This window comes from Canis lupus, chromosome 26 (genome assembly GCF_048164855.1).
Source record: "Canis lupus baileyi chromosome 26, mCanLup2.hap1, whole genome shotgun sequence".
NCBI classification, from domain to species: Eukaryota; Metazoa; Chordata; class Mammalia; order Carnivora; family Canidae; genus Canis; species Canis lupus.
This window is the reverse complement of record NC_132863.1, coordinates 3380089-3402115: the sequence shown is the minus strand read 5'-3', so window position 1 is coordinate 3402115 and position 22027 is coordinate 3380089. Positions and strand designations below refer to the sequence as shown.

Below are 22027 nucleotides of genomic sequence, written 5' to 3'. Positions count from 1 at the left end.
ATACCCCGAAGCAGAAAATTCATTTTAAGGAATACACACCATAACTGAGAATATATTATGTGATTTTGCTCCTTCAGTCCTCATAAGAAATATTTACAGAGGGAACAACCATTGATCCCCATTTTGCAGAGGAGCTGAACATTGGAGAATATGGGTCAATTTCCCAAGGTCACAGAGCTGGCAAGTCATTGAAGTTGAGTCCACGTAAGGCCTCTCTTCTGATCTGAAATGTCTAAGAAGTCAGGGACACCGATGCTCACCAGGACTTACACCGATGCTCACCAGGACTTACTGGGAGTCATATCTGTTCAATGTTGAGTACCCAGAAATACTATCAGGAAAATCCTGTTGACCCAGTAAAGCCAAGTTCATTATGGGTATTGCCATAGAGGAAGACAGGCCTGACAGCAGGGTCTTGAAAGAGGACACCAAGCAATGGTATTTATTAGGTTTGGGACTGGACTGATTCGGGGTAGGTCTTGCAAGGTGAGGAGCGAGGGGATTGGGTCATTTTTTACCTTCTGCAAGAGTACATTGGTGGACACAGGAAGGTGAGGGGCATGAAACGGGAGCTGAAAAGCAAGAGTCAGTCATGAGAAGTAAACTGTGTGGTTGGTTCAAATATTGATTTTCTAGGAGTCAAAATTTCCTGAAGCACACAGGTGAGTTACTTTCGCTTCTTCTCTGGATTAAGGTAGCAAGTTGGTTCCAGTTCTCATGCAGAAAGGACAGGATACGAACAGGTAAAATTCCTGCACTCAAACGTTGGTGTCCCCTCAGAAGTAGCCACTATCCTTATCAGATAGCTGAGAAAAGAAAGCCTCAGGAAAGTGAATAATAATATTACAGTCCACAGGTGGGTGTGGACAAGGCCTGTTTGAATCAGGGCTTGCATTTTCACTGAGCTTCCAACCTCTGGAACATTCACCCTCAGTTAGGGGCATTCCTGCACCTCAGTTCCCTGATATATGCAGGGTCAGTAGGGGTCAGCAGGGGGAGAAGAAAATGCTTTGGGGAGAATTTATTCCAAGATCATTCTAGAGAAGTCCTTGATCTTAGAATAACCTGAGGCTACCACTCACCTGGCTTATCTCTCAAGTTCTTTAAACCTGTAAGAATGTTGATGAACTGTATTCATTTATAGATCAGTGAAATTTAGTCTTCTGAATTATAAAATATCTAGGTGCCTGGGTCAGTCAGTTAAGCATCTACATTTGGCTCAGGTCATGATCCTGGGGTCCTGAGATCGAATCCCACATCAGGCTCCTGCTCATCCAGGGCCTGATTCTCCTTCTCCCTCTGCCCCTCCCTCTGCTGATGTGCACACGCTCTCTGTCTCTCAAATAAATATTTTTTTAAATATTATTAAAAATAAATAAATCATAAAATATGTGGAGTTAGGGTGTTAGTAGGGCTCTTTGAACAATGAAGAATGTTTGTTTTATATCAAACTATAGGTCACTCAGGACCCATTGCTTTATCTTTCCTATTCAGAAGTGAACCCTTAGTACCTCCCTTCTGATTTGTCTCAGCAACTCAAGTGTAATACGGTAGCAGTGTAATATCACAGACTTGAGGCTGAAAGTGGAAGTGTCAATAAAAAACAACCAGAAATAGGTGAAAAATCTAATTTAAAAAATGGAGGGTCAGAATTTGGGGATTTTTTTTTTTAACAGAGACATATTTTTGTCCCTGGACATGGTGTCGTTTCTATTTTTAAGCCTTTTTTTTTTTTTTTTCTTCCCATTTAGGGCTTATATTCTTTTTCTTTTTGAAGTCTGGAAGGCAGCGTGGAGACCGCGGACGGCTCCGGCCACCAGGGCGCGTGTTAGACCAGCAAACTGACACCGTGTGGGCGGCCGGTAGGCCGCGCCCCCGCGGGGATGCACCGCGAGCCCCGGAGGAGCCCCGCAGCGGCGGGAGCCCGAGGCGAGGCCGGAGGGTTGGCGCGGGCGCGGGCGCGGGCGCGGGCGCGGGCGGGGGCGGGGGCGGCTTCCCTCCTCCCTTCTCCCTCCTCCCTCTCCCCTCCCTCCCTCCCTCCCTCCCTCTCTCCCTCCCTTCCTTCCCCTCTCCCTCCCTTCCTTCCCTCTCTCCCTCCCTCCCTCCCTCTCTCCCTCCCTTCCTTCCCTCCTCCCTCCCTCCCTCCCCCTCTCCCTCCCTTCCTTCCCTCTCTCCCTCCCTCCCTCCCTCTCTCCCTCCCTTCCTTCCCCTCTCCCTCCCTTCCTTCCCTCTCTCCCTCCCTCCCTCCCTCTCTCCCTCCCTTCCTTCCCTCCTCCCTCCCTCCCTCCCCCTCTCCCTCCCTTCCTTCCCTCTCTCCCTCCCTCCCTCCCTCTCTCCCTCCCTTCCTTCCCTCCTCCCTCCCTCCCTCCCTTCCTCCCTCCCTCCCTCCCTTCCTTCCTCCCTCCCTCCCCTCCTCCTTCCCTCCCTCCCTCCCTCCCTTCCCCGCCCCCACCGCCCGCGCCCCCGGGGTCCCGGCACACACAGGAGCGGGCGCCCCCCAGGCTTCGGAGCCGCCTCCGACCGAAGGGGACGACAACCCTTTAAAAGCAAAGCGACCCCGGGCTGTGACGGGAGCCAAACTGCTCCAGGCTTTGGGGAATCCGGGTCGGTCGAGGCTCGGCGTCCTCGGGAATCCGGCCCGTCGGGGCTGCTGCCCGGGTCCCGCGTGCGCCCGGCCCCGCAGGGCGGCGGCCCGAGCTCCAGACCTCCCCGCCTGTGTCGGGGCGCCGGGGCCCGCCCGGTCCCACCGCCGCCAGGCCACTGCTGGAGTAGGCCGGGACTTGTCACAGCCGAGGGCGAGGGCCCCAGGGAGAGAGGCTAGGGCTCTGCAAAGCCCAACCTGGCTTGGCCAGTGCTCCCGGGGGCCTGCCTGGAGGGGGCCCCGGGAAGGGCGGCAGAGCCTCCTCACCGCCCCCCCGGGGCAGCAGCTGCGGCCCTGGCCTTCCAGCGCCCGAGAGCAGCCGCCGCGGTACCCGAGGAGCCTGCAGCTCTGAGCCCAGGCCTGAGGCGCGCAGCCACCGTGACCTCTTCCTGCTGAACCCCACACTCAAGGGGCCCCGCTGCTTCTGCTGTCACTGCCTCTGTGATACCTTAGGGTCGCCTTTGCCCCTTCCGTTCTGTGACATTGGTAAAGACTCTTTTTGTTTGTTTGTTTTTTGTTTTAGGGAGAGCAGGGGGGAGATTCAGTGGGACTGCAGAGCCGGACGGGGGGCTCCATCTTACAACCCAAGATCATGACCTGCACCGAAATCAAGAGTCAGACGCTCGGTTGACTGAGCCACCCAGGCTCCCTGTGGTAACATGGTAAAGTTCTTTATATGAAATTCTCTGCGGTTTCTTCCTCTGACTGATGGATATTCCAGCCATAACCCAACAGATCATCAGTATTGCAGATTATTCGGGCTTCGGGTATGAATTGAAAGAAATGTAAAAAAAAGGCAAGGCCAGGGCTGGAAGTGGGGTGAGAGAGTTTTGTTGCAGTTAGCAAGGCCAAAAACCTTCAGGACCAGAGGCAACTTTGGAGAGATTGGGCTTAGCCCGCCAGGTGCAACCATGCCTCCTTGAGCAGGTCCTCACGGCCACAGCCTTCCTTTCTGGGCCTTTTCTTCCTCAGTGTTAATCTGCTCTCTTCTCCTAGTAAAGCTGCCCTAAAAGATGATCTATGAGTCACATTCACACCACATATAAATGACTGATAAAACTTTAACACATTATCAAGAAATTTGCACTTTAAAAATTACCTCTGTGGCTGAAATCCCAAGCACTGACAACACCAAATGCTGGTGAGGATGTGCAGCAACAGGAACTCTCATCCTTTGCAGGTGGGGATGCAAAATGGTACAGCTGCCCTGGAAGGCAGCTTGGCAGTTTCTTATAAAATGAAATATACCCTCACCATATGATCCAGCAAATGGTACTCCTTGGCATTTACCCAGTGAGTTGAAAACTTATGTTCACCCCAAAACCTGCCCATACATGTTTATAGCAGCTTTATTCACAGTTGCCAAAATTTGGAAGCAACCAAGATGTCCTTTAATGGATAAACAGTGTGATATATCAGTACGATGGAATATTATTCAGTGCTAAAAAGAAATAATAAAGCCATGGAAAGACATGGGAAGACCTTAAATACATATCACTGAAGAAAGGAGTTAACCTGAAAAAAAAACTATGTGCTGGATGATTCTAACTATATGACATTCTGGAAAAGGCAAAACTATGGAGACAGTGGGAAAAAAAAAAGCAGTAGTTGGGGGGGGGTGCCTGAGGAAGGGAGGGAGGGGTAAACAGGTGAAGCACAGGGATTTTCAGGGCTATGAACTACTGTGTGTGATACTATGGTGATGGATACATGACATGGTACATTTGCCAGATCCATGGAATACACAACTCCAATATTCAGCCCCAATGTAACCTATGGATTTTAGTTAATAATTATGTATCAATACTGCTGCTCATCAAGTGTAACAAATATACTACATTAATGCAAAAGAAAAAGACAGAAAGGGAGAACCGGGGGCATATGGGAACTCTCTGTATTCTCTGCTCAATTCTCTTTAACCTAAAACTTGCTTTCTGATGACAAAGCTGGGACTTCAGTTGCCCTGCTCTGATGTGCATTTCTGTCACTGTGCCTACAGCCAGGTCCGGGCAGAAGAAGGAATAGAGATTTTAAAATCATGAAGAATTCACCTCCTGTTCAGTGGTGCTTTGCATTCTGGTGTCCTTCCATGATTCACTTTTCAGGGTCCTCAGAAGCTGCCCTGTGTGTTTGCCCAGGTTTTATGGCCACATTCCAAGAGAGAGATGAAGTAGCCTCCCTCTGTCTTACTTGGGACCAGAGCCTACCACTATTTATTTAGATACTCAAATGTTCAAAGTCAAATGGTTAAATATTCAATCAAGTGAATTGGCTGGCACTCCTCAAAAATGCCAAATCAAGTCACACACAAAACCATGGAGATGTCCAAAGTTAAAGATACCTAAAAATGTAAGCAAAGTTATAAAGGGCATTACTTTATGGGGGTACTGATAAAATGTAAATATGATCCGTGGATTGAACAATAGTATGGTATTGATGTTAAAGTTACTAATGTTGATACTGTGTTATGGTTATGTAAAGGAATGTCCTTTCTTTTTGTAAATATACACCAAAGTATTTACTGGACAAGAGGGCATGCTATCTCCAACTTAGGTGCAAATGGTCCGAATATGCACATAAATGCACACTTTCTCACACAGGCACACACACACAGTACTGCACAGTACTGTACACTCACACACTCATATTCTCACAAACTTCCTTATCCACTTTCTCATCCACTGACAGACTCTCACAGACTCAAACACACACACACAGTCTCACATACATTGTGCACACATGCTTACACTCTCATACTCCCTCACACACACATTCATGCCACACACCTTCATAGCACTTAGGCTGAAGGGTGTGGAGAATAGAATACAGTTGGGAGGACCAAGAGCCTGTGGTCTCTTCCTGGGTCATCTGCTCACTTGCACATGAAGCCATTGACCTTGGGGCACCTCACTTACTCCTTGAAGTGTGGGAGTGGAGGGGCTTCTAAGACCACCTCTGCCTCCAAAACATTGAACAGGGTCTATGGGGCATGAAGGAAGCCCCTCTCCCATGTAGCTGGCATAAGTATGAGGCTCCTGAGAGTAAAATATTTTCTTTTGGGAAGAGTATAACACAGCTGTGTTAACACCGAGAGTGCAGGAAAGGCAGAGGTAGCCAACCTCGTGCACTGTGAATTTAGCTTCGGTTTCTCCATCCCATCCTCCATCAGCCTGGAGGAAGGTTATAAAGGGCTGATTAGATGTGGTATGAGTACTTGGGTTGTTGTCATTATTGCTCTTTTAATGTTAAATGCAGAAGTAAAGCTAAGCCATCAGAGGTTCTGAAACCTAAGCTTTAAGAATATATATATATATATATATATATATATATATATATATATATACACACACATACATTCTTTTGAAATCATTTATGATCATTAACTTCAAAGTCTAAGAAATGGAAATTTGACCTTAGAAATAGTATAGAAATACACTTATATTCTGGGAAGCCTCTTTTGACCTCATTGCAGGAAACAATGAGCAAACAGGTTAGAGGCCAGGACTGTGACAGTCTGCATGAATTCACTCACATGTCCCTCAGGGTTGTGGTTTTCCTTGACCCTTTTTCAGTACAAGACAACTGAAAATAGAAAGGCTAAACAATTTTCTAGAACAAGGCAGAGCTGGGATTTGAACCCAAGTCAGTCTCACCCCAAACCTTGGATCTCAGGCTAAGGCTGAGGAAAGAAATGAAAGAGCTGGACATCTGGGCCTGGAACCAGGATGGCTGAGCCATCATGTGGGGCTACTTTGTCCATGTCCTTCCTTCAAAGGGACCCTTTCTCCAATGGAAGAAGTGGGAAAGGAAAGATTTGGGTTTTACAACTTAAGTTCAAATAAGAGTTTTGAGCCCTGGGCAAATCACTTAACTGCTCTGACCCCTCAGTTTCCTTTTCTGTAAAACGACAATCAGAGAACCTATCTTGTAGGACTGATTGCTGAGAGGACACAATGCTGTACTGAACTCGAAACCTCTGGCACCGTGTGTTTACCAGATTCCTCTGAAGAAACAGAACCAGTAGGAGACAGACAAAAAAGGATATTTATGTTAGGAGTTTGTTCAGTTGGCTATGGAGGCCAAGAAGTTCCACAGCCTGCCATACATACGCAAGCTGGAGAAGCAGGAAAACCAGTGGTATAACTCACTCTGAGGTCAAAGGTCTGAAACCCTGGAGTCTGTTGGTGTGAGAGGACCAGAGAAGGTGGAAGAGGAAGAATTGGCCCTCCTTTTGTTCTGTGGATGCCTCTGACCATTGGAAGATGCCGCCTACACTGGTGAGGGTGAATCTCTTCACCCAGTTACTGGATCAGGTGTCAATGTCTTCCAGACCATCCTCACAGACGCACCCAAAAATAATGTCTTGCCCGCTCTCTGGACATCCTTTAAGTCAGTCAAACTGATGTAAAATGAGCCATCACAGTGTCCCCATGTAAATGCTTCATCTATGTTGATGACCACAAGAGCACAAATGTTTCACTTTACAGCTGTTACTTGGTTCTAACATGATACTCATTCTCATTCCACACACAACAAAATTCAGGACATTCCCTGCTTCAATCCAGAGCAAACTTCTAGCTGAAGATACTCTGTGGTGAGGACAAAGCCACCCCTGAAATTCTGTCACGGCCTCACAGCAAGGCAGCTTCATACAAGCCCTAGAGCAGCGTTGTCCCAGAAATACAACATGCTCACAAAGGCAGTGTCAACTTTTCCAGGAGCCGCATTAAAAAAAATGAAATTAATTTATAATATATTATATGTAACTCAGTATGCCCCCAATATTATCATTTCAACATGTAATCAACCACTTGAATTAATATTTTACATTCTTATATTCTTGTCCTCAAACCAATTCTTGGAAATCTAGTACGTCTTTTAGAATTACAGCTTATCTTAATTAGGATGACAAAGTCTCATCTGAAATACATAATTTAGATTTCATAAAGTTTACAGTTGAAAAGGTAGATTCACATACTCAAGTTGTTTTAAAACTACTGAAGAGTTTTCTAATAACTGATCCAAGCTTCCATTCTTAAACTTAAACTTAGAAATAATTAAAATTAGACAATTATACTACCTCTATCACATGATCCACATTTCAATTGCTCCCAGCCATAGGTGGCTAATGGCCAGTGTAGTAGGCAGTGCAGTCTTTGCCATGAAGACTCAAGGGCTCTTAAAACCTTCAGTGTGGATTCCACTGGTATTCCTCTGAGGTGATCTTTAAGGATCCATGCATGATAAACAGAAAGTCAAATATCTCCTTCTGAATGATAGACAACAAACTGTGCTGGAAATATATCTAACTTGAGATGAAATTGCCAAATATTCACTTAGTCAATCTACCAATTATTCACTAGTTTATTATTTATTAATATGATGTTTACTAAAACCAAGTTTATGCACAGCATTGTACTTCAGAGAGGATATGTGGGTGTGTCTTTCAAAATAATTAGAAGAAGGCCAACCCCAAAATGACAGAGGAATGCGGTTGAAATAGGTCATTCTTCAGGTTGACCTGATGAGAGTCTAGAGTCATCACTGCATAAAGTAACCCCCACCAAGGAACATCTATGAGGAAAACTACCCTCTCGTGGGTATTGGCGTTTCTCAGCTTGACCCCTGGCCCATAGCAAATGACATCCAATCAGCATTCTACATTCACGGAAGCACTCCAGTGACAGGGTATGTGCAAAGGTGTCTCAGCCAGCCTGAAAGAATGTCATCTTCTTCAGGGAAAAGTAGAGCAAGTTCACAAGCCTGATCCCCGTACCACACACAAATACACACACACACACCTCACTTCATGAGTCATTGAAAGGGAAAAGCGTATCCTTAAAATCTGTAGATCAGAACAAAGAACAATCAAGAAGTTTGATGGTGGACTCAGTATCATTATGCCCGTGGTCCTGTGGCATTCATTCATTCATTTTTCATTTGTACATTCATTCATTCGACAAATGTTCATGGAACCCACAATTGCAAGAAAGTGCTGACAATATTCCTCTGAAAAAAATGTGGACCCTGCCCTCCAGAAAATCAAAATCTACTGGTGAGACAGCAGTTAGCAGGGCATATTTGATACCACCTGAGGAATTCAAGTAGAAATAGAGAAACTTTGCAGAGGGCTGGAAAGTATTACACAGAGGAGGGAGCTAGAGAAATTCTGTTGAATACTGTCAGGCTAACATGAGCATGTCCCTAGATAGGGTGGCTTGGGTGACACAGGCCACCCTGAGCCGGGGCAGGAGTTTGGTTGCTATTCAGTGTAGCTAAAAAATAAGAAGCCTGTGGGGGATGCCAGGGAGGGGCTATTAGATCTTGAAGGATTCTGTATGCCTGCTAAGGACTTCAGACTTTTAATTAGGAGATCTAATGTATTTTAGATATTAACACAATAGGGAGTGGTAGTTCTCAACACTGGCTACACAGTAGAATCAGGAAAATGAGGGGGTGTATGGGAACTCTCTGCTGTCCGTTCATATTTTCTATAAATCTAAAACTGATCTGGAAGGTCTATAGAATCTATGGTCTCTAAGTCTAGAAGTACATAGTCTACTAATTATAAGAAATCATTCTAGATCAATGGCCTTGAACACATTGTCCAGACACTTCTGGAATCCTAAGGGTTGTTTCAGTAGAGTGATGAGGTCAAATCTATTTTCCCAATCTTGTGCTCCTAAGACTTTATTTACTTTTTCCCAACTGCTTCTGTCATGCATGTATAGTGGCATTTGCCAGAGGCTACGGGACATGTGCAGAAGAGAACATGAGGATTCAGTTGTCTTTTGTTATGCCAGTCTTTAAAGGAAAGACAAAGATGTAAAGCAGCATCACTGTCTTACTCAACTTTTTCCATCTTGGAACACATAACATGTTTCAGACAAATAATTCTTTTAGGTTACATTAATTGGATTTATCATTGTTATTTCGAATGAGTTAATAAAAATACTTTAAATGTCTCATTCTTGATTTCTAATACATTAAATATGAATAGATGTGGCCCACACAAATCAAAGCTCTTGAAGTCCTCAATAATTTTTGAAAGTGTCCTCAATAATTTTTGAAAGTGTAAAGGGATACTGAGAACACAAATTTTGAGAAACTCTGGTCTAGACTACACTACTAAAAGATAGAGAGTAGGCTTAGAAATTAGCCAATGGGAGCATTGACAAGAGGGGTTGGTTTTTTCCTTTTCTTTTTTCCCCTTCATTTACAGAAGTTTGAGCATGAATGGAATCCTAACATCTAAGCAACCAAGTCCATAAAGGGCATATTTTCCAGTCTCCTGGGCACTCCCTCTTCCTTATTCATTTATTCTCATCAACCAGCTTGAACTTGGCATAAAAAGCTGACCCTTAATTCTAAGTGTTAGTTTATATGCCTGTCCTTTGTACCAGCTGAATTAATGACAAAAAAAGAGCAAGTAAGTTTTCTTTGAAAGTGGAATATCATTAAGATCTCTTTGGAAGGCTGATAATAATTCTCCCTTCTTATCAACTAGATTAATTTTCTTATTAAGACATTTGCCAATCCATTAGTGCCATTTCTCTCTTTCTTATAGTTTAATAAGAGATGAGGTTGAGTCATATTAAATTACCATTTTTGTAGGTTGAAGAAACATAGCTGGATAGCAGCCATTTCACATGATGTAATCTAACAATTTCTATAGCATTAATTGCCACTTTGTGTCTTATTTAACTCAGCTGAGAAATGTGTTTCCCATGCTTGGACATATACGGAATAGCTGCCAAAACAAACAAACAAACAAACCTGTTATTCTGGCAGTGGCAAGATGTCTTTAAATGCATAGTAGCCCTTGTTTTTTGGCCTTATTTTTGGAACCTAGCTGAATGATGTGTGGCTGGGTATAGTTGAGCTTGAGAGCAAACCAAGGTCTACTGATTCCCAAATCTGCACTCTTGGACCATGGTGGCCACACAATGGATAGACCAATAATCTCTATTATTCGGCACAAGTCCATACTCCAATGTAATGTTACCCTCTATTTATTTTTTAAATATTTATTTATTTTAGAGAGAGAGAGGGAGTGAGTGTACACACATGTGCATGTGTGAGTGGGCAAAGGGAAGGGAGAAAGAGAGACTCTCAAGCAGACTCCCTGTTGTGTGTGGAACTTGACCCAAAGTTCCATCCCACGACCATGAGATCATAATCTGAGCTGAAATCAAGAGTCAGACTCAACCATGTCATTCAGGAGCCTTTACCCTCTATTTCTATTTCAATTCATTGCAGGATCCTTACAATGCTGTCTGAAACATCTAGGGAAATTTAGATTACATCTGCTATGGTTCCTGAAATCGATGTATTATATTGCACCTTGGCAATCTGCATCATCTAACTCATATATTAAATGAAAAATACCATCTCATTCTCTGCTATCAGATTGGTGCATTTCTCCATACTTACCTTCCTTTGATACAGGTTTTATCATCTGAAAAGGGTGGATGATAAGTAATATCTACTTGGGATGTATGCTAGTTAAAGGCAATCTTTTAAAAAAGATTTTATTTATTCATGAGAGACACAGAGAGAGAGGCAAAGACACAGGCAGAGGAAGAAGCAGGCTCCCCGAGGGGCGCCCCATGTGGGACTTGATTCCAGGACTTCAGGATAATGCCCTGAGCTGAAGGCAGATGCTTAACCACTAAACCACCCAGGCATCCCTAAGGGCAATAATTTAAGAGAAGTTCTGGCTCAGTGCTAGACACATGGTTGGGTCTCAATAACTACTATTTTTTTCCCTTTCCCATCCCAAACACACTTATAAATACCCTCATACATATGCACAAACTCATACACATGCACACATTTCATGCAAAACACCCTTGCACAAATATGCACACTCACAACACTGACACAGTCACTGTGAACTCACTGTGCTCATATGCGTAAATGCTTGGAAATGCTAGGACAAATGAAAGTGGTAGCCACTTATACTACTATGCATACATAATTGCTTTAAAGATGGCACTGCGGAATAGAAAAAACATGTATCCAGAAAGCAAAAACCAGGTTTTTATTTCATTGGATTGCTCTTCAGTGTATTATGCTCATTGACAAATCCTTAATCCGCCAAGCCAAGCTTCCTCACCTGCAAGATGAAGGCATGGAAGAGGATTGTAGCCTCTTGTGACTAGAACATCTTTCTTTGACAAAAATGAGCCAAGGCTTTGGAGCCTGTCACAAGTTTAAACCCCAACTTCATCCCTTAGTAGTTCATTCATTTGGAAGTCCTGCTTCCTCCTGGGCTCATTGGCGGACTGCCAGATTTGTGAGTCATTGTGAGGATTAAATGAAATACAGAAACTCACCTAGCCACTGTTAGGATCCCACAGAAGAATAGATGGCACTCAGCAGGTGACCAGATCCTGTCTCTGTCCCAGAGTCCAAGGCAGAGGACTCGCTCTCTTCCCTGACAGTAAAGCAGAAAATCTTCCCTGCCTCCTCTAAATGAACTTAACACTATGTTCAAACATCCTGTAAGAAAAAAAAAAAAGAAGAAGAAGAAGAAGAAGAAGAAGGAAACCCCTCACACCCACTCTGGTACACCTTGGTGTTTGCCATTATTAGAACAGCAAACTGAATACTATTGATTCAGAGGGTTTGTGGTTTACCGACTTGGTGCAGTTAAGTTTCTTTTCCTACCCCGGTGACTCATGAATACACATCAAATCCTAAATAGTTTATTTACTGTTTGAACAGATTTTTGCTTCATGTCCCATTTCCCTTTGGACAGATAACCCAGGATGCTTCCTTTAGCTACAAAAGCAAATGCAAAACAAAAAAATACTGTTTTAGAAATAAGGGCAGGCGTAAGAGCATGAATTTTATTGCGGGGTGGGGAGAGCTTTAGTAGAGATTTCTTTGAAAAAATCTCAGTCCAATATGTCTCATTAATGTCTCAACATTAATATGTTCCTTTCCATCCCAAAAGTGTCTTGGATTGGATAAGAAATCATACAGTAAGCTTACTCAGAACACAACTTAGATGGGATAGAGGCAAAGACCAGAAGAGTATCAGCTAGGGCACAACTTCACTTCCACTTCCACGCCGGGGGGTGGGGGGTGGGGTAGATAGAGAAGACTGATCATTAACTCTTCCTAAATTGCATGACTTCTAGAATCTTGCTACTGGAGATGCAGATGATCCTACTGAATCCAAATCTGCATTTTACCAGGATCCCAGGTGAGCCAAATATGTTCTTAAACTGGAGAGCTATCCCTCAGCAAACCTTGCTAGGGGTACCATGTCTTGCAAGCTTCAAGACTTTAGCTATTGTTCGTTGAGAGTTAAGAGTAACTTTTCCAAAATCCTAGAGGATTTCAGATTTAGAAAGACCTTCCCTCAAGTTTAGGTAATGCATGAATTTCTTCAGAAAGGCCTTACCTGGGGGGGCCCCATTGTGTGCTGGGGAACTCTCCCTCTTAGGAAGAGTTTTCAAAAGTGCTTCCCTCAGGCAAGATGGAACTTGCTTCCCTAGAGCTACCATTTACGGGCCCATTGTCTACACTAAAGAGCCACCGAGAGGAAAGATTACCTCTCTTTCCCTGTGAAGAATTTTTGTAACTCCAAGACACTTCCCATAAATAAGATCCCATATCCAGTTCCCTCTGAAGTCTGTCTGGTAGGTTTTGAGCCTCTCACTGAGAGAACATCCCTCAGTGCCCTGGGCCCAACCCTGCTGGCAGAGCCACATGAAGCCACATCAGCATGATGACAAGGGGAGTCCCTTGTCACTTTTTTCTGTAATTATTAAATTACAGTTGTCTGCTTTATTTCCCAGCCAGTTCAGTGGAGAGCTGTGGCTAGTCTAACCCCAGGACAGGTCATTTCTGTATGTTATCAGCAAGCACTTGAAGACAGGCATCAGTCTAATAGTCAGAGCTAGATAAATCTCGATCAACAGTGACAATAAATCTTCATGAAACAATACTCAATCCTAGAGACCCCAACTACAGCAGAAAATTTCGGAACGTAGGCATTGACCTCTGGTAAGACACAGTGTACAAATATCAGTATATCACTTAAACCTGTTTGGTGTTCTTGGCAATAATTTAAGAACAGAGAAAGTAAGTCTAAATGATAACCAATACCTAATACCTAATCTAATACCTGCCAACTAGTGGATGCTTACTGTGTACTTTGTCCACTCTGCAGCTCCTAAGTGGCAGGATCAGGACTGGAACCCAAAGCTATCTGCTTCTCAGCTGTCTTCTTAACCATGGGATGATACTGTATTCAGTTGGCCAAGTTTTATCCTACATACAAGCCTGTCTATCAGGGTAGTGGGTGGGGGCGAAGCATGAAATCATGGCCAAAAAAAAAAAGTAAGACTGATTCCTTTTTACTCTATCAGAGTAGGGTGGACCCAAGATTTCAAAAACAGTTGGTAATGATTTACCAACATATTATGGATTCAAATTCTTCTATAACATGATAAGACTTATATTAATAATTATGATGTTGAGTCATCCTTGAAGATAGTAGCTAATTGAGATGGCAGAAAAATATGTAAAATGTTTTAAAAATATTTCCATTACCATGGTTGACATAAATTTTTCTTTATTATTTCATGGTAATGCACTGTAAATGAAGTCCTTTTTGTAGGACTTCATTGGGAGTAAGGCTGACCTGGCCTTAAATTCTGGGTTTACCACTTTACTAGCTTTGTGAATTTCAACAACTAACTTCTCTGAACCTCACTTTGTCATCTGTAGAGTGGGCTTAGTAACACCAACTTCTGAGTGCTGTTAAAGGCATGGAATGGTAAACTGTCTTTAGAGCATAAGGCCTCCAGCAATGCATTTGGCATGTAACAAGAAAAATTAAATTTATGAGATAAAAATTAAAAGGTGTACCAATCTGCAAAAGATATTTCATGATGCAAAAATGTATATTTTTATACCCTTTGGGCAAGAGAATATGGCAAGTGTGGCATCTAGGGTTGGAACCGGAGATGATTTATAGGACTTCCTTCACTACAGATTCATCCAGAAGTTGAATTTGAAGTTTGGGACACTAGGGACAGGCAGGTGCTCTGTGTTTGGAATATCATAGGCCAAAGCTTGAGAATTAATAGGAAAGAATGGAAAGAACAGTAAACATGTGTTGAACTCAGTGACAATGAGAGCAGGGACATTGATCGATAATGGGAAGTTGGCTTATATGCCTTACAACAGGAGTCAATATATATTTTTTGTAAAGGGTTGGATAGTAAATATATTAGGCTTTGTGGACCATACAGCCTCTGTCCTGACTACTCAACTCCACTGCTGTAGTGAGGAAATAGCCATAGATAATCTTTAAATTAATAGATATGGCTGTGTTCCAATAAAACTTTATTTACAAAAACAGGTGGTAGGTAAGATTTGGCCCTAGAGGTCATAGTTTTCTGACTACATCATATCTGATTTTAAAAATAACTTGGAATCTCATCACCAAGAAATTTTCTAAATGCAAAAAGTCCAAAGAAAACTATTAAAATCCTGTAGTCTAGTCCAAGAAAATTTATAGGAAGAAATGACTTCTGCCATGAAAAATAAACTCTCTTCCTATCTTAGAAATGGCTCCCAGGAGAATGCCCTGGGTGGGGGAATATTTTCTCTATTCTGTGTCTGAAAATATACCTCTAACAGAAAATTTAAATGTGCTAAAAGGCAATTTCATCCAATCAGGTGGCAGTTTTGGAGAAATAAGACTCAGGAGCCAGAAGCTGCTACTGAACAAAGAGGTTTATGTTTTGAGGGAGTGGAAGTCATGCCATGACCTCTATGTCAGCTTGTGCTGGCAATGGATTGCCCATTCACCAGGAGATGGACTTCCCAAGGCAGAGGCATGCACAAGGAGACCTTCTTTCCCTCTGCAAAGGAGGAAGCTTGACGCCTGAGGGAGTTCTTGATTCCATGACTGGCTTATTGAGAATTTATTGGACAAGTTGCACACACAGATTATCTTACAGAATTCTAAGGGATTTGCTGGCAGAAACTTCTATCTAAAGGTCAAAAGGAGAAAATGTCTCAGTTTCTAGAAAAGTCCATGGTTAATATTAGCAAACCAAACAATGAGTTGGGAAAACAGTTTTCTTTTTTTTCTTTCTTTTTTTTTTTTTTCCTATGAGGTTCACAAGGGAAGGGACAAGGACGGCCTCACTCACCTTGGCATCTCCATCATATAGCACAGGGACACAAACAGTAGTCACCCACTCAGTAATGTCTACTGCATGTAAGAAAGTTGCTTTTCACTCTCCTGGGATATTTCTGGCCCTATACACAGGGTAAAAGGACTGGTCTATTGGCTGTTGAAAGGATAGATAAGCATCACAAATCTGATTATCTGCTCCTTGCACTCTCAGAGAAGCCATGCTGTTGAATGGCAAATAATGCAGTCTTAGAGTTCTGTCTGAGTTCACTGGCCACCAAACCAGGGGAAGAGGAGAAAGGGGCCCAATTGGCTCCTGGCATTTAGGACTCTTCTACACAAAGTGTGAAAACTTCCCATGAGGTCCTGCTCCTTTAGAAGAGGGTGCATAGTCTTATATCTGCCCAGAAATCTCAGAAGTTTTAGAAACAAAATCTGTAGGAACTGGTTGACCCCACACGTTGCCCTATCCACTTTCAATGGTAAATAGGAGGTCCTGTATTCAAGATTGGGAGAAATAGAAAGTTTAAACTTTTCCAAAGTTTAGAGCTAGTTTTGATTCCATAAGTTGCCCTTTACTCTTCAAAATAGTTTATCCTAGTTTTAATCTACTTATAACTAGAGTTAAAATATGCTTTGGGTATTAGAAGATATCTAAACTTTGAGCTTTTGATTTCCATTTAAATGTTTGCTTCTCCCAAAAATGAATAAACAAACAGAAAAATGTTTGCTTCCATGGTAGAATGGTTATAACATAGAATCAAGGTATTTTTTGTTTTACTATGAAATTTGCTATATCTGTATTTCTTCACTGAATCATCCCATATGTTTCACTAGATGTGTATCCTATGAGGGGAAAATTTTTATAAGGCAACATATTTGCAATTTCCTTTTTTACAGTACATTTTTCTATATCATTTAACTTTAAAACTTTTTACTTGAAGGAAATATGAGCTATTTCATTCTGTGTCTATAATTATCTTATTTTCCATCCAGAATCAAAGGATTTAAAAAACTATCAAACCTAATTTGTACCTGTATAATGTATTTTCTGTATATTTTGACTATGAATCAATTTAAAAGCAGCAATTTAAAAATAGGTTAGCCTGAACAACAACTACAACATAAGAACAAATCTACAATCAAATTAGTAGTCAAATAACCAACGGCAAGTGGAAAATTGGTCAACATATTATTTCTTCTATAACCTAATTCAAAATGTGACATTTAAAAATGTAAATCTCTCTTTTCAATGTTAGAGAAGCATCGATGAATATTTCTATGAGTAGGAAAATATTTATTAAAATAGTGGCTACCTATTGGTATTGATATTATTCTTCTAACTGTCGACTCTTTTAAGAGACATCTGGGCCAGATGGAACTCAAGGGCAATGGAAAATAGAACACAAAATATCATCCACCTGTGATGACCCACACAAAGTGGGAAAACCACAGTTCCAATGCTTTCTACTTACAAACCTAGAAAATAAGTAATAAACCATTCTTTCATTGGAAAAAAAATGTCTCAAATAGATTGATTGGATGATGAGTACCTTCTCTCATAATCATAGTTTGGTCTTCTTTTTTAAAATTAAAAAAAAAAGGATTTTATTTATTTATTCATGAGAGACACAGAGAGAAAGGCAGAGATATAGGCAGAGAGAGAAGCAGGGTCTATGCAGGGAGCCCGACGTGGGACTCGATCCCAGGACTCCAGGATCACGCCCTGGGCTGAAGGCAGGCGCTAAACCGCTGAGCCACCTAGGCATCCCAGTTTGGTTTTTTTCTTCTCTCTCTCTCTCTACATCCCTGCCTGGATCCCTCCCTCCCTCCCTCCCTTCCTCCATCCTTTCCTCCCTCCCTCTCTTTTTGTCTCTCTATAGAGGAGTTGACCCTGTAGAGCTCTAGTTCTTTTTTTTTTTCAATGAAAAATAGATAAAAGTTAAAATTGCCTATCTTTCCAGATCTCCCCTTCTTTTCTGCTGTCCATTTTCACCCCCAGAATTCCAGAACTTGTTAGCTTGGAGTTCAATTGTTTATGGTAATATCAAATCCACAGATGAATTCATAACTCTGTAGATAAAAAGAAGTCTTGAAAACAGAGCAAGTGAACTGAGGATGACCTAGAACATCTTTGTAAGGCTAACATATCTGCTCTACTTTTAGAACCTAGTAAACCTAACTCACAAAACTAAGTTCCAATCATATCGTAGGAAAAACATTATATTGAAGGTCAGAAGTCCTCTGATCCCACATCTATCACACCTAACTTTGTAAAACTAGACAAATGACTTGATTTCCTTGAGGCACAGATATCTTACCAGCCATATGAGTGTTTAAGTGACATTACTAGGTCACTTCTAACTTGAACATTCTATGATTCAAAGATTTATTCCTAAATGGGGTATAGATGATAAAATGTGTTCTACTGGAGTTCCATAAAATTCAGGAGACTATGTGAATTCCTTTTTAAGGTAATGAAGTCTGCTTTGTTTGTTATGATCCCCATTTATTTCTTCCTTCACCTACCTTGAAAACTGAATTTATTTGTAACCTAAGACAACTTTTTCCACCCAAGGTTCTTTGCCTTGGGGAGCTGGAGGTAAAGTGTATGTCCCATAATATAAGAGGCAGCTCTATGGAGTTTTGCCTCTTTAACCAAACAGCAGTCTCTCTAGGAGCCACACTTCTCAGGACTATATTGATTATTCCTTTTGTTCAAAATACATCTATGCTATCTGCAAATGTCTGACATCACATTTCAGATGGTCGTTTTCAGAGGGACATCTATAGAAATGAAACATATCTGTATTTCTATAAAGTCAGGTTGGAAAAGAAAATGTGGAAAATTATGATCTACAAATACACTCATTTCTGAATTGTATTTATTCTCAGCTTCCATTCCCATGTCTATATCATAAAAATAACAATACCTTTCTTCACGATTTTGGAATATTGAATGAGATAATACATTGAAGTGCATGTGAAAGACTTGAAAATGCAAGATACCACTCAGAAATTCCTAGTTAGTATTACATAGTAATCTCAGAGCTGACAGGGGTTAAGTGCCTGCGTAAAAGTGACAACCTAGTGACAGTATTAGCAATTTATACTTGGCTCAGGCCACCAGAATTGGTGGTCTTAACTTTCCAACCCATATTAATGGATCCTCATTAATGACACATTTAGAAGAATAAGTACAGAAGGAAGAATTAGATTCTAGAATGATGCTTCTCATTAAGCCTCTATTCTTTCACTTCTTGTATTTCTGACAAGAACTTCAGAAAACTCATTAGGGATTAGAAATTTTATCTAAGACACTTTAAGATTTCCAAACTGAAACCCCCTAGCATCCTATCACTAAAGGTTAGACTTGTTTTGTCACCTCTCATGTATTTCTAAATGTATCAGCAGTGACCATAAGAAAAATAGGTGAATATAGATAGTTTTGATCTTTACTCCGGGTCAGTTTGTAAACATTTAAGTGCCCAGATCTGGATGCACACTAAAGGCATGGTTAGCTTTTGAAAAACCCCAACCAGAAGTCTACACTCCAGCCAGGGTATCCTTGATTCTCTAAACCAGCGTTAACATTGGTGCTTTTCAAATTTTAATACCAGATGAATCACCTGGAAATCTTGTTAAAATGGAGGTGATGACTCAGTAGGTCAGCGATCAGCCCTGAAATGTTGCATTTCTATTAGGTTCCAGGTGACTTGTGATGTTACAGGTCTCAGGGCTACTATTTGAGTTGTAGGTTGCAGGTGTGTTACTTATCATAGGGATACCATAAGTAAGATTTAATTGGGGAAATAAGTAGTGTTCAGTAACATCTTCTAGTGTTTCTTGACTAGTATATAACATCTGGTAAGCCCTAGAGTCAAATTCTCCTAATGCACCTGGGATTTCAGATTCCATGAAGAGCTCGGTTTGGTCACAGCATGTAGGATTCTTGCACAACACAGGAAGATGTAGAAAAGAGGCCTCCTCAATGAGATATACATATTATTATTGATAATCCAACAATAACAATAACTTTAGCTTGTTGAGATTTATCAAGTGCTAAGCAAATATTAACTTGCTTTACTCAATATCTGAGATACAGAAAGACTCAGTGAAGTGTCATGTGTGACAACCAGTTATCTCCCAATATCCTTTTCGCCTTTCTCATTCTTTACTGTCCCATAGTAATAGAACCATTCTGTCTTAGCTGACACATGGCCACCAGCTTCCCATATAGGAAGATTGGTCATGTGATTGTGTCCTGGCTGAGGGAATGAAAGTGTAAGAAATGGTACAACTTCTAGGTTATGACTTTCCAAGAAAGGTGGCCACTATCCCTTTGACCTCCTCTCCTTGACACAGGCTAGAACTTGGATAGTCTAGAGGGGAGTTTCCAACAGATGGAAGCTGCATATTAAGAATGGAATATACTGGGACCCTAGGGGATATACACTTTTGCTGTATACTTAATAATTATAAATGTTTTAAAAGGTAAAATATTTTATCTACTCTTGTTTTGGCCTTACAATGACTATGAGGGTTAGAGAGATATATTCCAAGTTCATAGATGAAGATACTGAGGCTTGGAAAGTTTGAATAATGAAGCTAAGAAAAACCTGGACTTGAACCTGGTACTTTATTTATAAATCTTGTTTACTTTCTATTTCTTAATACTGACCTGTGTTTATGTAGACTTGGAAAGCACCCTACAGAAAAGAGGTTGGCCTCGGTTTGAAATGCAAGCCAGAGTTCCATGACTATAATATTAAAATGCAAAGAGGAAGAAACTCTTTCATTTCTGAGTGCACCGGACAAACCAGCACTAGACACAGAAGGCTTCCACTCATGAATGTCTTTAATTTTGGTTAAAGGAAAAAAATAAAACACCATGCAGTCAAATGCTCTATCCTCCCCCAATGCAACAAATGCCAAATTTTAAAAAAGACATGGATCTGCAAATCTAAGATTAACCAGCTTCAGGTTGGATAAACCCGAAGAGGCCTACACTAGACATCTTATCATCAAATTCTGGAACGCCAAAGGCAAAAAAAAAATCTTAAAAACAACTAAAGAAATGCAACGTGTTATGTACAAGTGATCCTCAGTAAGATTATCAGGATATTTATTGGCAGAAACCCAGGAAGCCAAAAGACAGTGGAATGATATATTTAAAAAACTGAAAGAAAAAAAAACCCTGTCAATCAAGGATTCTATGTCTGGCAAAACTATCTTTCAAAAAATTAGAGCAATCAAAACTATCTTTCAAAAAATTAGAGCAATCAAGATAAACAAAAGCTGAGGGAGTTCATTACCACTAGACCTGCCCTACAATATCAGCTAATGATAGTACTTAAGTGGAAATGAAAAGACACTAGACAGTAACTGAAAGCCATGTGAAAAAACAAAAATATCCAGTAAAGACAAATACATAGACAGATATAGAAACAAGTATTATTATAATTTTTGGCTTATAACTTCATTTTTAGATTGCTTTAAGAAACAAAGACAAATTCACAAAGAATTATACATCTAAGTTAATGTATATATGATATATATGAAGATGAGACATATTTGTGATAAAATTTATGACATCAATAAAATAAAGGACATTACTGTAAAGCAGTGCAGTTTTTGTTTGATTGAAATTAAGTTGGTATAAATTTATAGGTTTGTAAGACTTTAGGATGTCATATGTAATCACAAAGAAAACATTTATAGACTATACACAAAAACAAAGGAGAAGGAAATCAATACATGACAAAACAAAAAAAAAATCAAATAAACACAAATGAAAGAACTAATGCAGGAAATGGGGGACAAAAAGGTTATAAGACAAAAAAGCTTTCTGCCCAAAAAAAGATAGAAACTCTTCCTTATCAGTAATTACTTTAAGTGTAAATGGATTAAATTCCCTAGTTAGAAGGCTGACCAAGTCATAGACTAACAGAATGGATTAAAACAACAATAGTATCCAACTGTATGCTGTCTTCCTACTGACCTCCCAACATACAGTAGTTGAAAATGGAAGGATGGGAGAAGATAGTCCATGCAGACAGTACCCAAAAGAAAGAAGGAGTGGTTATACCAACATCAGACAAGATAAACTTTAAATTAAAAATCACTATGAGAAAAAAAAATCACTATGAGAGTTCAAGAAAGATTTTGTTTAACGATAAAAGGGTCAATTTTAAAGAAGATATAACAATTATAATCATGCA

At 41.0% G+C, this 22027-nt stretch overlaps 1 long non-coding RNA gene across 2 annotated transcripts; it reads left to right on the top strand.

Annotated features, from left to right (window-relative positions):
- Positions 1–2504: 2504 nt before the first annotated feature.
- On the top strand, positions 2505–17354 carry LOC140617970 (uncharacterized). Of its 2 annotated transcripts, none has more exons than XR_012018122.1 (4): positions 2505–2604; positions 3165–3303; positions 12790–12854; positions 15344–17354. It is a non-coding gene; the product is annotated as an uncharacterized lncRNA (long non-coding RNA). The 2 variants fall into 2 exon arrangements; XR_012018123.1 differs by lacking the exon at positions 2505–2604 and adding an exon at positions 2646–2768.
- Positions 17355–22027: the final 4673 nt, after the last annotated feature.